A 15,136-nucleotide genomic window follows, 5' to 3' on the forward strand; every position below is an offset into this window, starting at 1 on the left:
TATATATAAACAGTTCAAAAACTGGTATTACTTAAGTCTTGAGATATTGCACAATAATTTTTTGAAGGCAAGTAATGGGCTTGGATCTTGAGGACTTAAGGAAGTGAAATACCAGCCCTCACTGTGGGCATAGGAGCCAACACTTACATTGTTGAAATGAGGCCCAGGATGATCTCAGCCTGTGTGGAGACTGTATTGATGACCCCACAGTGCCTTTGTATGAGGCAGCAAAGTCTCTGTCACCAGGAGCCTCAGTGAACCTTCCCAAAGCTCTCAAGCCCATCACAGAAATACTGCCTGTCTTAAAACTTGCTTCAGGAAGGACCCAGGAAGTTTTCATTTTTTAAAGTTCTTGTAATGATATGAGTCTTAAATCTTGCAGGCACCCACTCAGACCCCCAGGGTTGCTATAAAGATAATGTCAAAGACCAAACATTTTAGCTAAAGCAGATGCAGAAAGAAATCTTATCTAAATTGCCGTTATCTGGCTACAGCAGAGCCTCCAGAAAATACAACTACCGTTAATCCCCCTCCCGGGGAGTTTCCTGCAAATTCAGCTGCCATGGGGACAGATTGCCCATTCCCAGTAGCACCAAAAGGCACAGCAGAACCTTCATGCCTTCCTATTAAAGCCCTGGGCACCACCACTACCACCCCTTTGTGAAATTTTGCTGCATGAACCTTTTTATCTCCGGCTGTTGAGTGGCTGTCTCATCACTGAGCATTTCCACCTGCGTGCATAGATTATCCTCGTCTTTTCTCCTGATTATCTATTGTCAGTTAATTTTCAGGCCCCCAATGACTAGACACAAGTTAGAAGAAGAAAAGTTTTCCTCTGACAGTTTCAGTGGTGGTCAGAGACTGCTGCTGAGATCTGAGGACCTCTGACCCAGCAGACGGGTAAATTTCCCTACTGGTGCTCAGGGTCTGGTTGAGCAATAAGCGTCGCTCCGTTTCTTTTCTTGCCAAGACTCAAATTAGCAGGAGAAACCACTTCTACAAACTAGCTCTTTGTATGTTGTGGCTCTTGGTTTGAGTGCTCTTAGGTCCTTTCCCTCGCGGGGATGGCTGTTGTGTCCTGTGTGTCTTGTTTTGTGTCCTGAGAGCTTGCTTGGTTTGCATCTAGGGAGAGCATTCACTGTCTGGTTTTCTGTCGGCCTGGGAGTGCACATTTTGGGAGCTGTGCTAAAAAGAGGCTATTAGGTTGGAGGCATGGGAATCTGTGGTCTGCAGGCAAGAATAAGAGTGGGTACCCCCTTTGCTGCTGGTGTCCGACTAACCATTGCTGGCTGTTAGAGGGTTTGTCTGAAATCCAAATAAAGGATCTTGGTCCATAATGCCTCCTCCTCTGTTTCTACATTGCCTTGCTAGTGCGGGGAGGTCCCATTCCAGCATCGTCTGCCTGGTGTGACAGACAGGAACGTCTGTGGTTGGAGGCATCTCATTTTGGGGGGCTGCGGAATTGGAGACACGAGTTTACGCAAACACCATCCTCATCACCTGTTGGAATGAGCTTCTTTGCTTTCTTTCTCTTTGGCTAGCATCGGAAATGACTTTGGATCGTGGGGCTTCATCTCCCCCACCCTTTGGGGGATGCCTCTTGTGTCCATGGCCAAGTCGTAGAAAGGCTTATTGGCTTTGAGTCACACTTTGAAACAAGTATCCCTTTCGAGATCTTAAATCACCGTTGGCCAGACAGCAGATCCTTTGGTTTAGAAAAGCTTTTGTATTTGAAAAGATTTTTAAAGAGCTCTCACCTTAAACAAATATCCTATTACCAGTATGGGAAGATCATACCCAAAGAAGGACACAAGAAAAGATCAGCTAGCTTAGAAGACTCCCTTCACAAAATTAATTTTTTAAATGTTTATTTATTTTTAAGAGAGAGACAGAGCATGAGCGGGAGAGGGGCACAGAGAGAGAGGGAGACACAGAATCCGAAGCAGGCTCCAGGCTCTGAGCTCTCAGCACAGAGCTCGACATGGGGCTAGAACTCACGGACCACAAGATCATGACCTGAGCTGAAGTCAGACGCCGAATCGAATGAGCCACCCAGGCGCCCTAACAAAATTAAATTTTTTTTAAACATTTTAATTTATTTTTAAGAGACAGAGTACAAGCAGGGGAGGGGCAGAGAGACAGAGGGAGACACAAAATAGGAAGCAGGCTCCAGGCTCTGAAGTGTCAGCACAGAGCCCGACGCAGGGTTCAAACTCATGAACTTTGAGATCGTGACATGAGATTAGGTCGGACCCTTAACTGACTGAGCCACCCAGATGCCCTTACTATTATTATTATTATTTTTTTTTATTTTATTTTAGAGAGAGAGAGCACAAGTGAGGGAGAGGGGCAAAGGGAGAGGGGCAGAGGGAAAGAGAATCTCAAGCAGGCTCCGTGCTTAGAGTGTAGTCTGAGGCGGGGCTCAGTCCATGACCCTGGGATCCGACCTGAGCTGAAACCAACAGTGGGATGCTCAAGGGACTGAGCTACCCAGGTGCCCCCAGAGCAGTTACTTGCAAAGGTTACATCCTTCTCCTCCCTCTTTGAGAATGCAAATCTTCTACACCCCAGAACTGTCTTCTCAGAGACCTGAAAGCCATCTCCCTCAAACACAAACATCCGAGGAAATAACTCTGGCTGTCAGCCGAGGGGTGCTTTCTTCTACTTGTACTACTGCTTCCTGTCATAAAATGTGAGAAATTTATTTCTTCTCCTGATAAGACCACTGTTCCCCCTTAGCAAACCCACACTGCCATTTCCTCAGCACACCCAGCCTCTCAAAAGTAACGTCTCAGTCCATTGAAACAGTCACCTGAGGCTGAACTGTGCGCAGCCTCTGTGTGGTTACACATCACGGCAGCGAGAAAGAACTTGAAGATCTGTCCCACAAATATTAAGAAAAAGCTTTAGCCCTTATAGTGGACAAATAACATTCCACACAGAAACGTAGTTTGAATAAAAAGTGGGGCAAAGATGAAAACGAACTCTTGTATGAACTAGTGAGTTTTTGAATCTCTGTGTGCTATAAGGTCTCTATTTGTATCTGTGTATTAGCTTACGTATGCCTAGGTATGCATGTTACATAATGTCGTATTTTCTTGCCTCTGGATGGTATGCCAAGTTCATTTATAAAATTCCTTAAAAGAGTTCTGTTTTAATTGGCTTGGAGAAAAAGAAATACTTAAATAAATTAAATATTCCTAAAACTGAGGAACACAGAAACGAATCCAAGTATTTTTCAAGTTCACATCATTTGGGTAACTCTTTGGTAAATAACATCAGTTTAATATTGCTGGCTTAACAAAAACAACTGTGTTTTCTGAGTTAACAGCCCTATGATGCAAGCATATATTTTTGGGCTACTTGAGTTTATTAATTAAATATGCTAATATATTTATTAGATGTTGAGGAGTGTAAAACTTTACAGATTTGACTTTAATCAAATTTAATCATTGCTCTTATACTTCAGTCCAATCATAATTGTGTTTCAGTGTATAACTGCTTAGAGGTAGCTTCTGAAATCTTTTTGGTAATTTGAAACCTTAAAGCTATCCTAAGTTTTGTTAAGTGACAGATATTCATTGAATATCTACATCATTTTTAGATAAAATACCGAGGCATTAGTTACTGAACATAACTTTAAGTTTATCTACTTTGGGCTTCTTATTTATGTGGAGAGATTAAAGATATTTGAATCTATTAATAAACATGATCTTTTTGTCACATTGAGAAATTATACTATGAGGAAACATGCCTCTAGAAATTGTGAGATAATATGTTGATAAGTATTCTAATTTAACTACACAATGCTGGTATATGACAGTTTACAATAGTCTACTTCTTAGTTTTCTCTGCAAAATAAAAGTTACTAAGGATTGAAAAGCATAATCAGGGGCGCCTGGGTGGCGCAGTCGGTTAAGCGACCGACTTCAGCCAGGTCACGATCTCGCGGTCCAGGAGTTCAAGCCCCGCGTCGGGCTCTGGGCTGACGGCTCGGAGCCTGGAGCCTGTTTCCGATTCTGTGTCTCCCTCTCTCTCTGCCCCTCGCCCGTTCATGCTCTGTCTCTCTCTGTCCCCACAATAAATAAACGTTAAAAAAAAAAAAAGTATAATCAATATATGTAAATTAAGCTACAAGAAACAGTAAGGGTGAAGAAATAAAAACTCTGAATGCCAAGTATTTAAGGAATATCATATTGTTTTTGTTAAGGAGAAAAAAGTAATTCTGTCCTAAAGTCATTGTTTAAAGATTGTTTCCGAATGAAAAAGGTAAAAGTGAGGGACAAAAACATGAATGGATTCAGAAAGATGTAAAGGGTTGGGGACTGAAGGTTGGGGCAGCGCACAGAGAGAGAATCATATCTCATGTGGTCAAGCTGGCTAAGATTGAATGGATTTATTATAAGGTTTAAAATGAATTTTAAAATCAGTATGTACCAGTGCAAAGCCAGAATTTGGTTTTCTCTCTCTTAAAAAGACGAACTTTGTCGGACTATTGGTCTCTTCTTAATAAGAGATTGTGAAAGGTTTCTTTTACCTTTTTTAAGAAAACTATTTATTTAAATCCAAGCTGGTTAACATCTAGTGTAATAATGGTTTCAGGGGTAGAATTTAGTGATTCATCACTTACATACGGCACCCAGTGCTCATCCCAACAAGTGCCCTCCTTAATGCCCGTCACCCATTTACCCCATACCCTACCCACCATGTCACCAGCAACCCTGTTTGTTCTCTGTGTTTAAGAATTTCTTATGGTTTGTCTCACTCTCTGTTTTTATCTTATTTTTGCGTCCCTTCCCCTATGTTCATGTGTTGTGTTTCTTAAATTCCACATATGAGGGGCGCCTGGGTGGCACAGTCGGTTAAGCGTCCGACTTCAGCCAGGTCACGATCTCGCGGTCCGTGAGTTCGAGCCCCGCGTCGGGCTCTGGGCTGATGGCTCAGAGCCTGGAGCCTGTTTCCGATTCTGTGTCTCCCTCTCTCTGCCCCTCGCCCGTTCATGCTCTGTCTCTCTCTGTCCCAAAAAATAAATAAATGTTGAAAAAAAATTAAAAAAAAATTAAAAAAAATAAATTCCACATATGAGTGAAATCATATGATATTTCTCTTTCTCTAACTTACTTTGTTTAGCATAATGCACTCTAGTTCCATCCATGTTGTTGCAAGTGGCAAGATATCATTCTTTTTGATCGCTGAGTAGTATTTCATTGTGTAAGTCTTCTTCTTTTTTTTTTAATTTGTTAAATGTTTATTTATTTTTGAGAGAGAGAGAGACAGAGCATGAGTGTGGAAGGGGCAGAGAGAGAGAGACAGGGCGACACAGGATGTGAAACAGGCTCCAGGCTCTGAGCTGTCAGCACACAGTGCAACACGGGGCTCACACTTGGGAACAAGGAGATCATGACCTGAGTCAAAGTCAGGTGCTCAACCAACTGAGCCACCCAGGTGCCCCATTCCACATCTTCTTTATCCATTCATCAGTGGAAGGGCATTTGGGCTCTTTCCATACTTTGGCTATTATTGATAGCCCTGCTGTATACAATGGGGTGCATGTGCCCCTTTGATCTTTTACCTTTTAAATAACCTACCTAGGAAACAGATTCTGTGTTTTATTGAAATAATTTCCAGGGCTTTAATACGTCCTTGATTATTTTAGAAGCCCAAGTCTCTTTTTCTTCCCCCTCAAAAAACTGACCTGTGATCTTGTTTAATCAGATGTTCGAACCTTTGACATTTTGGACAACTTCCTAAAATCAAATTCTAAATGAAGTCTCCTTGACCTCAAATTGACAATGAGACTTTTCAGAGAGTCTCTGGAAAATCTCAAAGGATTTTTCCTCTTACTTTATTAAAAGAGATATAAACTAACTTCCTAGAAAGCTGTTAATGCCCTCCATATCCATGATATGTCTTGATATAATGTTATGAGCCATAATTCCAGTCATTATCCTAAAAAATTGTATGTCACAAAAACAACCAAATTTCTTTGTCAACTGCACTATTTTTTTACAGTGAACTTTCGTCAAACTTTAACAATGGTCATTTAAATTTTTTTGTCATTCACATATAGTTATTGTTGTATTCTGGTGCTTTCCTAAGACTCTTACAGTTAGTTACAAGCTAGAATACTTTGTGTTCAACAAAAGGGATATCTCAGAGAACCATAGAAAGGTCTGTAACAGGTACTCTGGGATACAGTCTTCTCATGGCATTGCTTAAATAACTTGGAGAACATAGCTCTAGAATAAGTGAGGATTTCCAGAACTCTAGGGGACAAGCTGATGAGTTCATCAAATTTCTAACCCAAGATCAAGCAGAACAAGAATTAATTACATGGGACTGAATGAACAGATGAAGAATGATTATAATTTTTATAGTTTTGTTTGGAACCACTGCTGATTCTTTAATGTTTTATTTTCTGGCTATAATTTCTCTTTTCTATTTTCTAGATGTTTTCTCTTTTCTCGTAAGCCATTTGTAATTCATAATTTAGTAGGTTCTATCTTTGTAAATTAAAGTGAAACATTTTTCTTTTTCTCCCTACAGAATTCAGAAACTCTTATTGCATATTCTTATTTTCATTGCAATATAATTTTTTGAAAGTTCAATAAGAATTTGTTCTCCTTATAACAGGACATAATTGAGAAAATTGGTTTTTTTTTTTAATTTTTTTTTTCAACGTTTATTTATTTTTGGGATAGAGAGAGACAGAGCATGAACGGGGGAGGGGCAGAGAGAGAGGGAGACACAGAATCGGAAACAGGCTCCAGGCTCTGAGCCATCAGCCCAGAGCCCGACGCGGGGCTCAAACTCACGGACCGTGAGATTGCGACCTGGCTGAAGTCAGACGCTTAACCGACTGCGCCACCCAGGCACCCCGAGAAAATTGGTTTTATCACCAAGGCTTTGGCTGAAATGTCATATTTGCGAATAGTATGATAGAATCAGATATGACTAGACAATATTAAGGAATTAAGATTGGCTTTATGGAGTCAATGTTTACAAAGTCCTCTTGAAAAAACTGGCCTGTTACCTGGTTTATAGTTTTCCTAGTCTTATAGATGAGTACAGAATGTCACTCTTTGGCAGGCCCAGGAACTTTAGAATAGTTGGGGGATCTCAAGAAAAGAGGAAATCATCCAAATCTATAGGTACTGCAAATGAAGTCTCATAAGTTCTTGGCTTGGCTTATAAGCATTAAGAGGGATTTAAAAGTCTAATCTGAGGTTCCTTACAATAGTTCCAATAAAGCAAACATAAAAAGGCCTATGTGGTCAATTACCACTCACCCTTGCTGCATTTATGTAAATGATCAGGCCAACTTTGATGAGTCTAGGCTTATTTTGTCAACATGACTAATCTTACTTTGATTATCTTTGATTAAGATAGGGGAATCTTACTTTGATTATCTTTGATTAAGATGGTAGAGAAACATTTTACGTTTCAATGAAAAATAGTAACCCACCTTTCTGTGTTATCAGGGTTGGGTCTTGTTCATTGTTTTTGAGCTGTTTTTCACCTCTTTGCAAACTGTACCCTGCTGTCTTGCTTATTTTGTTGGTGATTAATGATTTCAATTCCCCCCCCCCCCCACCCGTTCTGACTTGGTATCACTGGGAATTAAAACTGCCTTTTTCCTGAAGCCCTCCCTGCAAGCTGAAGCTGGACACCTTGATATAACTTGTAAGCATTTATCACCCCAACAATGGAGGCTGCTCGTAAACCCCAGGACACCTACATCTTGCATGCTTTGCTCCAGGAAGTAACCATGACAATGACATTATCATCCTCACTAAAGATGCTTTGAACCCAACACCTAGAAATCTTGACTGGCTCCCCTCTTGACTCAGAACCTGCATTCATAGTCTGCTCCAACCATTATTCTGTGTTTGTTTTTCTTTCCCTCTGTATACCTTGCCTGGAATCTTTAATTAGAATCTTTCTCCACAGCAATCAACCTAGCTGCTGCTGCTGCTTCTTCTTCTCCTTCTCCTTCTTCTTCTTCTTCTTCTTCTTCTTCTTCTTCTTCTTCTTCTTCTTCTTCATGAAACTTCTAGGGAAGTTTCAGATGGGGAGAATGTGGGGAACCATTCAGACTTCCAGAGGTGATTTTAAAGTGAAAACCTTTGAGCTAAAAAAGATACAGAAATAAATCTTATTTTAACTCCTCTTATCTGACTGAAGCAGAGCCTCCACAGTATACACCTGCCATTAACCCCCCTCTAATGGGAGTTTGCTGTGAATTCAGCTGCCTTAGAGACAGACTGCCCATTCCCACTGGCATCAAAAAGTCCCCTCCCCCTGCCAAAAGCCTCTTCTTATCCTTGGCTGTTGAGTGAGTTACCCATCACTGCGTTACCCATCACTGAGTAGTACCACGCGTAGACATAAGCAAACCTTGTCTCTTCTCCTGTTAATCTATCTGTGGTCATTAATTTGCAGTTTCCAATCACTGGACCCAAGTTAAAAGAAAAAAAAAAAAACATTTCCTCCCCACAGTCTTCTCCTTGCTATTTACAATAGACTGCTCCCTGATGAAAGCAGCACTGCCCTCACTACAGAATTATCTATTCTGGTACATTTGTGTGCACATGGGCAGGTGTGTATTTACAGACCTGGCAGCTCAGCCAGGTGACTGAGTGTCCTTAGGAATTTCCTTTGAGAGTCAAAGCTTATTAAAGCAGAAACACTTCCCAGAAGATCAGAAATCTGTCTGCAAACCAAGCTCATTCCCTTCCTTGTTGCATCATCAGGCCAGGCAGCTTAAAATAAATCATCTATTAAAAGTCAACCAATTACCAAACTCACCTTCCAACACTTCCAGTATTAGTTTTGGGAAACGTACTGGAAGGACTCCTTCAATGGTAACTTGACCGTGCTCTCCCTGATGACATTGTCTTGGAATGTTGGTAAACTTCTTTCGGCGTATGCTTCGGGGAGAAGACAGTTGTCTAAGTTAATGACAGGCCTTAATTGGAGGCAGTTATGAGCCTTGGTGTCTGGTAGACCGGGCTCATCTCCCAACACAACCACTTGTTAGTTTTGCAACCTTGAGCAATGCTTTCACTTCTGTGAGGCTGCCTCGGTTTCCTTATTGGCAAAACGGGGGAAATAACACTTAACTTGAAAGATTTGGGGAGAGGATAAAATGAGAGAAATGTATTCGCAAGTGCTTACTTTTCTCCCTGGCTTCTTTAAGGTGCTTTCAAGATCACTTGGGACATAGGATTATCACTCTGTAGGCAGCAGTGGCACAGCTCTTCTCTATATTGTAACATGTCCCCTACTCCAGTTGCTTACTTTTCCACGTCTATCTTACTCTTTCCATTATTCCTGGAAAAAGGTCACACAAGCTTTATATGGGCAGAAAACATATTCAGGTTTTCCTATGAAAACCAAATCAAAATATTTAAAGAGGAGAATATTTTTGGTCATTTTCTAAATAATAATAATTAAAAAAAAAAAAACTTTTCCTGTTTAGTTTCATGAAGTTTTCTAGATTTTCCTCTAGCTTGGGTCTGGTGGGCACAGGCTGATATGGAGTCTGGATCACCTCCTCTTTTCCTTTTCTTTAGTGTATAAATCTCATTAGAGCTGGCTCTGCCCACCATGACCTGGCTCTACTCACCATGACGAGCCGCCTTGAGTCTGGACTGACTGCACTGGGCAATAAACAGGCCAAGATCTTTCTGGTCAGGGCTTGGCAGCATGAATTAAAGAAGATGCCAACATTGTTGCCAAATGAATGGCTTATATTTTCCATCTTGGTCTTTGTGGATGGCAGCCATGCTTCCCGTAGTGCCCAGTTGTGCAACAGACGCCAGAGGCACTGAGCCAGAGCAAGGGCCTCGGACGAGGTTAGGTCTTCCTGATGTGCATGGGCCTCGGTTGGGCTAGCAGACATATATGTGTTCAGCTTGAATAATCCACTATGGCAGCTTAGACTAAGACTTGCTAGACTAAAGCTGATAAAATCAGAAACAGAGGCTAAGAGTGGCCCTTGGCGTAGCAAGAAGGAGTCAGTCCGAAGGAGGAACTTGAGCTGGTGTTGATGTAGAGATGGGGTGTGGTCATCAGATCAGGCTCAAATGAGGGAAGATGAGTAGTCAGGTAAGGCCATAGCTTGGACACAACTGAAGACCATAACCAAGATCATTCTGTTTGCTTCCAAAGGGGCATGTGATGCTGATGGAGGCTTCGCATTTACCAATATGTGGTTTAGAGTTTCTCTTGCCATCTCCACTATAGGGAAATCAATCTGTTTCTCTCTAAAAACCAGTTCAAGGTGGACCAAGACAGGGAAAGGAGGATTTTGATTCCACTGGGACAAAAGCTGAATATTCTTCGGGCCAGGGCCACTGCATCTTTTCAGATAAGCAGTTCTGTTCCCTGAGCTGAAATCTGAGGCAAAGACTAGGATTTTCTCCGTGTTCATAGGGCATGGATAAAATGGAGAAATGTATATGCTTTAGGCAAAGTGTTTTTTAACTTCTATCTGTGTCCATGTAAGAGTGATATCTTTGGTGACTTTCAAGAAATACATCATTTGGCCAGTTCTCCCGTCAAGGAAACCCATCTATTGCGTGAATGCTTACCTGACTGTAAGCATTTCTATTTATGATACCCCAGAAATGACACAAATTTTGGTTAACAAAAGTAGGTATCACTGTCACAGATTATAAATAATTGTAAAACCCCTTGAGATGCCTTAAATAATTTGTCAGCCCAGACCTGGGGTGTTTTTGTTTTTGTTTTTGTTTTTGTTTTTTGACCTGTGCTTGGTCCCTCAACCCGGTCAGGAGCTTATAAAACCCTAGGGATTGGCATACAGTGGGGTAGGGATAGGAGAGGAGGTGAATGATGAGGAGCTACTCCCATGAGATCTCTGGTCCTCTTTTGCTGGGGTATCTGTCTCTCAGGGCTTTCTATATCTTTCAGAACTTTTTCCAGAACTCCTGCAAGTGTCCTACATCTTCTAGTGAAATATCCCTGGGCTAGAAGCCAGTGAGGTCCTGCCTTGCTGTAGAAATATGAAATCAAGAAACTTTTATTACCTCTTTGGTAGTGATGTTCACACACAAAATGAGCACTGTGGGTCTGCAGGAATCAGGATTCCTATGCCCTGGAAGAGTGCCATATCTTTCCTGAGAGCTTTCGTCTATCCCTACCCTACGACAGCCATTACTGACCCAACACTCTGTGACCCAGCCTCGTTTTAACCAGGTGCCTTTCCAGAGGGAGAGGCAGCCTTCCCAAATGACCACACCCTATTTCTCTAAGGCTGCCATGCCACTTGGATTTTCCCTGATTAACTTTCGTGAGACTCTAGAACACATTATATACACTAAGTACAGAAATTCAAAGTCTGCCTATGATAGTTTCTTCATTGGCAAATGAAGCCTCAGTCCTAGATATAGGAACAGTACCCCTGAAAGAAAGAAAGAAAGAAAGAAAGAAAGAAAGAAAGAAAGAAAGAAGAAAGAAAGAAAGAAAAGAAAGAAAGAAAAAACTAAAATAAACAAAATCCTTGGCTTCTTCAGGGTTCACATATAAATACAGAGACCTTGAATTTTCAAGAGAAATGTCTTGGTACATATCAAAGCAAGGTAAAGTGCTTGAAGCTTATAATGGATCCTGGAGTGTCTTCAGAATCTGAGGTAACATGCAGTGTAGGGTGAGGAGAAATTTTCACGTATCTCTAGCCCATGTGAAAATGATCTCATCTATCTGGATCCCGTCCACCTACAAAGCACTCCTTAGATTGAATTATCCAGGTGGTTGCTCTATCTCTTCAACATAGTATCCGTGCATATAAATTAACACCAAGCATGATGCCGTTTTTAAAAATTGAACTTGAGCTTTTATAGTGTTTTGAAAATCTGCAGTTTGACTTCTATTTCCTGGAATTTTTCATTTTTGTAACATTGTTTTTTAAAAAAAATCTCTCAGTCGATTTGTGCGGCTAAGCTCCCCCGGGAATAGGCTGACCTCCAGCAACATCTCACTCCACCCCCAGTAGGAGCTTGAATAATGACTGAGTGACAAAGTGTCTCATTCAGTTATTATTCAACTATATTAAATTGCTAAAGTTGGTAATTGGAGCATATCTTATTACAAAGGCAAAAGTTCAACATTTTTCCCCAGGCACAATAGGCTTGCACATTTAAAAACTTCTGGTCTGGTAAGGAATAGATGTTAGGACATGGAGCATGCACAGATTAAATAGGGAAAGATATTTAACCAAACCTGGGCAAAATTACCAGGCATTACCTTGAACATAGTTAGCATTCTCAAGCCTCATATCAAGGGGTGAGAGAGGGAACGTAGAGGGGAATCTTGGAAATACATCAGTATTCCCAAGCTCTGTTAGGCTTACACAACTGAAAAGCTATCATTTAAAATAGTAGAGACTGAGGGGCGCCTGGGTGGCTCAGTCGGTTGAGCTTCCAACTCTTGATTTCAGCTCGGGTCATGATCCCAGGGTCGTGGGATTGAGCCTCATGTTGGGCTCTGTGCTGAGGGTGGTTATTTACTGGAAGTAGTAGAGTCTGGGGTCTGGCTGATAGGTCTAATTTGCGCTAAAATGGTCCTCCAGTGAAGGAGCCATTTCCGTAAGACAATAAGAGCTCGGATGTGGTCACCCCAAGTCTCTGCTTCAAAGGACAAAAAGTTAGTGTTGGGGACATGACAGAATTCATAGTATATGATAGTATTCCTCAAAGGTGCCTCATCAGAAGATTCATTTGGGGCACCTATTTAAGAATCTAGATTCCCAGAAGCCTTCTCTGGAAATCGTGAATACTAGGTCTGGGGTAGGCCTAGGAATCAGTATTTTTAATGAGTATCCCCATAATTCTTCTGGCAAGGCAAATGTGAGAGACACTATTCAACCAGTGATACTCATTCAAGATATATTTTTTCTTTTATTCAGTTATTTAGCACTTGCTATGTTATTTCTGAAAGCACTATCCTAAATCCCCTACATCAAAATCATCTGGAGTGTTTGATTAGAATCCAGATATTGGGTCCCATCCCAAGCCTACTAAATCAGAATCTCCAGGGATAGGACGTAGAAATCTGCATTTGAAATGGGCATTCCAGGGACGCCTGGGTGGCTCAGTCGGTTAAGAGTCCGACTTCAGCTCAGGTCATGATCTCGTGGTCCGTGAGTTTGAGTCCCACATCAGGCTCTGTACTGACAGCTCAGAGCCTAGAGCTTGCTTTGTATCTGTGTCTCCCTCTCTGACTCTTCCCTGGTCACACTCTGTCTCTCTCTCTCTCAAAAATAAACGTTAAAAAAAAAAAGAAGAAGAAGAACATTCCAAGTGATTGTTATGTAATACAATTTGAGACTATCTACTGTGTGTCAGGTACATAGCCTGTCTCTTCAAGTTACCTAAGTCATCTATTCCCAGGTAAGAGGCATCGAATGCAAAATCAAAGATTTACTTAGACAGGGTTCAGTAAACAATGGATGTAGGAGCAGTGGAAAGGGTGAGGGGAGACAGGCAGCTCTTCCTGCTTTAAATTACAGGTTTGCAAGTCCTGTAGGAGCAAGAAGGGAAACTGCCCTACAGATGGACTGGCCAGGTTTGGGGAACATGGGAAATGTAAGGGAGGCCCAGGCCCCTCCAGCCTCTGGAGCCTGTGGGCTAACCACATGCCTGGTTGGAGTTGACCCTGCAAAGGTTCCACAATCCCAGGGTCAACTGGTAGAGCACTGACGAGAACTCTCACTTGGAATTTCCTGCCAAAGCTCCAGCCCTGCAGGACATAAATATACTTTACTTTTCTCCTTTCTTTTCCCATTTCCTTGGTTTTGTTTGTGCAACAGTAATGGAACTTGCCCAGGCATTGTTTCATTTTGACAGCATATCAAGGTCTGTTCTGAATTCACTTTCTCCACCAGAAGTCTATGGAGTGTTCATTGTTCCTATGGACTTTTACTGATGCACAATTGTTTTAAAAATAACTTGTCCAAAGCGTATCTGGAGAATAATAAATAAACTTATTTTAAGTGCATTTTGGCCGATGATACCAATTCTGATTTCTCTGCTTGCTCGTGAGCATGAAAGTTCAGGCAAATGCCCTTCTGATTTTGAAGGGTAAGAGTCATAAAAAATAACACTAATAATGAAGTCCTCAGGAGTCTTGTGTAACTATAGCTCTAGCACAGAATTTGAAGTAAAAAAAAATCTGAATGAACCTCATTTTCCTCATTTATGAAATGGGAATCATGAGACCTGCCTGCTTTAGCTACCTCACGAGGTTTGCTTAAAGTCCCATGACTTTTAGCTTTGCAACTTGGTAAACTATAAAACTTTATACCAACGTTGATTGTCGGTTTTAATAAATTTTTTTTCTTGTCACTGTGCCCTCTTCTAGTTTCAGATATTATTGAAGCATTTTTAGATAGTATGGATCAGCCTAAAATAAAGCACTAAAAAGACATAGGAGTTTGGGGAAAGGGTGCTTGCCGTTGAAATTGTCTTTATTACAGGCACAATTATTTGGACCAAAGTATTACATTTGCTAAGGTCTGGGAAGGAGGAAGTATAGTCCAAATAGCAAAGGTCCCAGGGACAAATGAAAGGTACTTGGAAACTATGGTGCATTGTTTTGTTCTTCTGGAAGGCAAAACATTGCCAGGGTGAAGACAGAGCCCTTCCAAGTGCGTGATGAAATTTACTTTATTGACATTATCAATAAGGATGTATTTATGGGAAACAAACATGAAATACAGCTCACACTTACAGACTTGGCAGGTAAACACAGGGAAGTGGGGTGTCTGATCATGAGGCTTAAACCTTTGGGCTTATTTGGCATGGGTCTCATGCCTGATTAGCTGTGTGATTTTTAGGTAATTATCTTCCCTCATAGGTCCTCAACTTTCTCATGCATAAAATGGGCATAAAACTGTCCATTAAACATAAGAGCATAGAGTATGTTTTTTACTGGAAGTAAAACAGTGTACGCAGTTAATTACCAGATAATGAACATTACTTCTTACATGTGGGTTGAAATCAAGAAAGATCTATGACAGAGTTTGCAAACCACAGAGTTGCACACAGGCCTCTGTTTAATATTTTGACTTGTGTGATACGAATATCTTACTTTTGATTTTCTGGGCCTTTTC

General features: G+C 41.2%; 1 long non-coding RNA gene across 2 annotated transcripts in view; it reads left to right on the forward strand.

Moving 5' to 3' along the window:
* The window catches only part of LOC121014963 (uncharacterized), a 118,614-nt gene that overhangs the window by 25,139 nt on the left and 78,339 nt on the right, over positions 1-15,136 (forward strand). The gene's annotated exons all lie outside the window — the stretch shown is intronic.

This window comes from Herpailurus yagouaroundi, unplaced genomic scaffold (assembly GCF_014898765.1).
Source record: "Herpailurus yagouaroundi ecotype Mexico unplaced genomic scaffold, PumYag 29, whole genome shotgun sequence".
NCBI classification, from domain to species: Eukaryota; Metazoa; Chordata; class Mammalia; order Carnivora; family Felidae; genus Herpailurus; species Herpailurus yagouaroundi.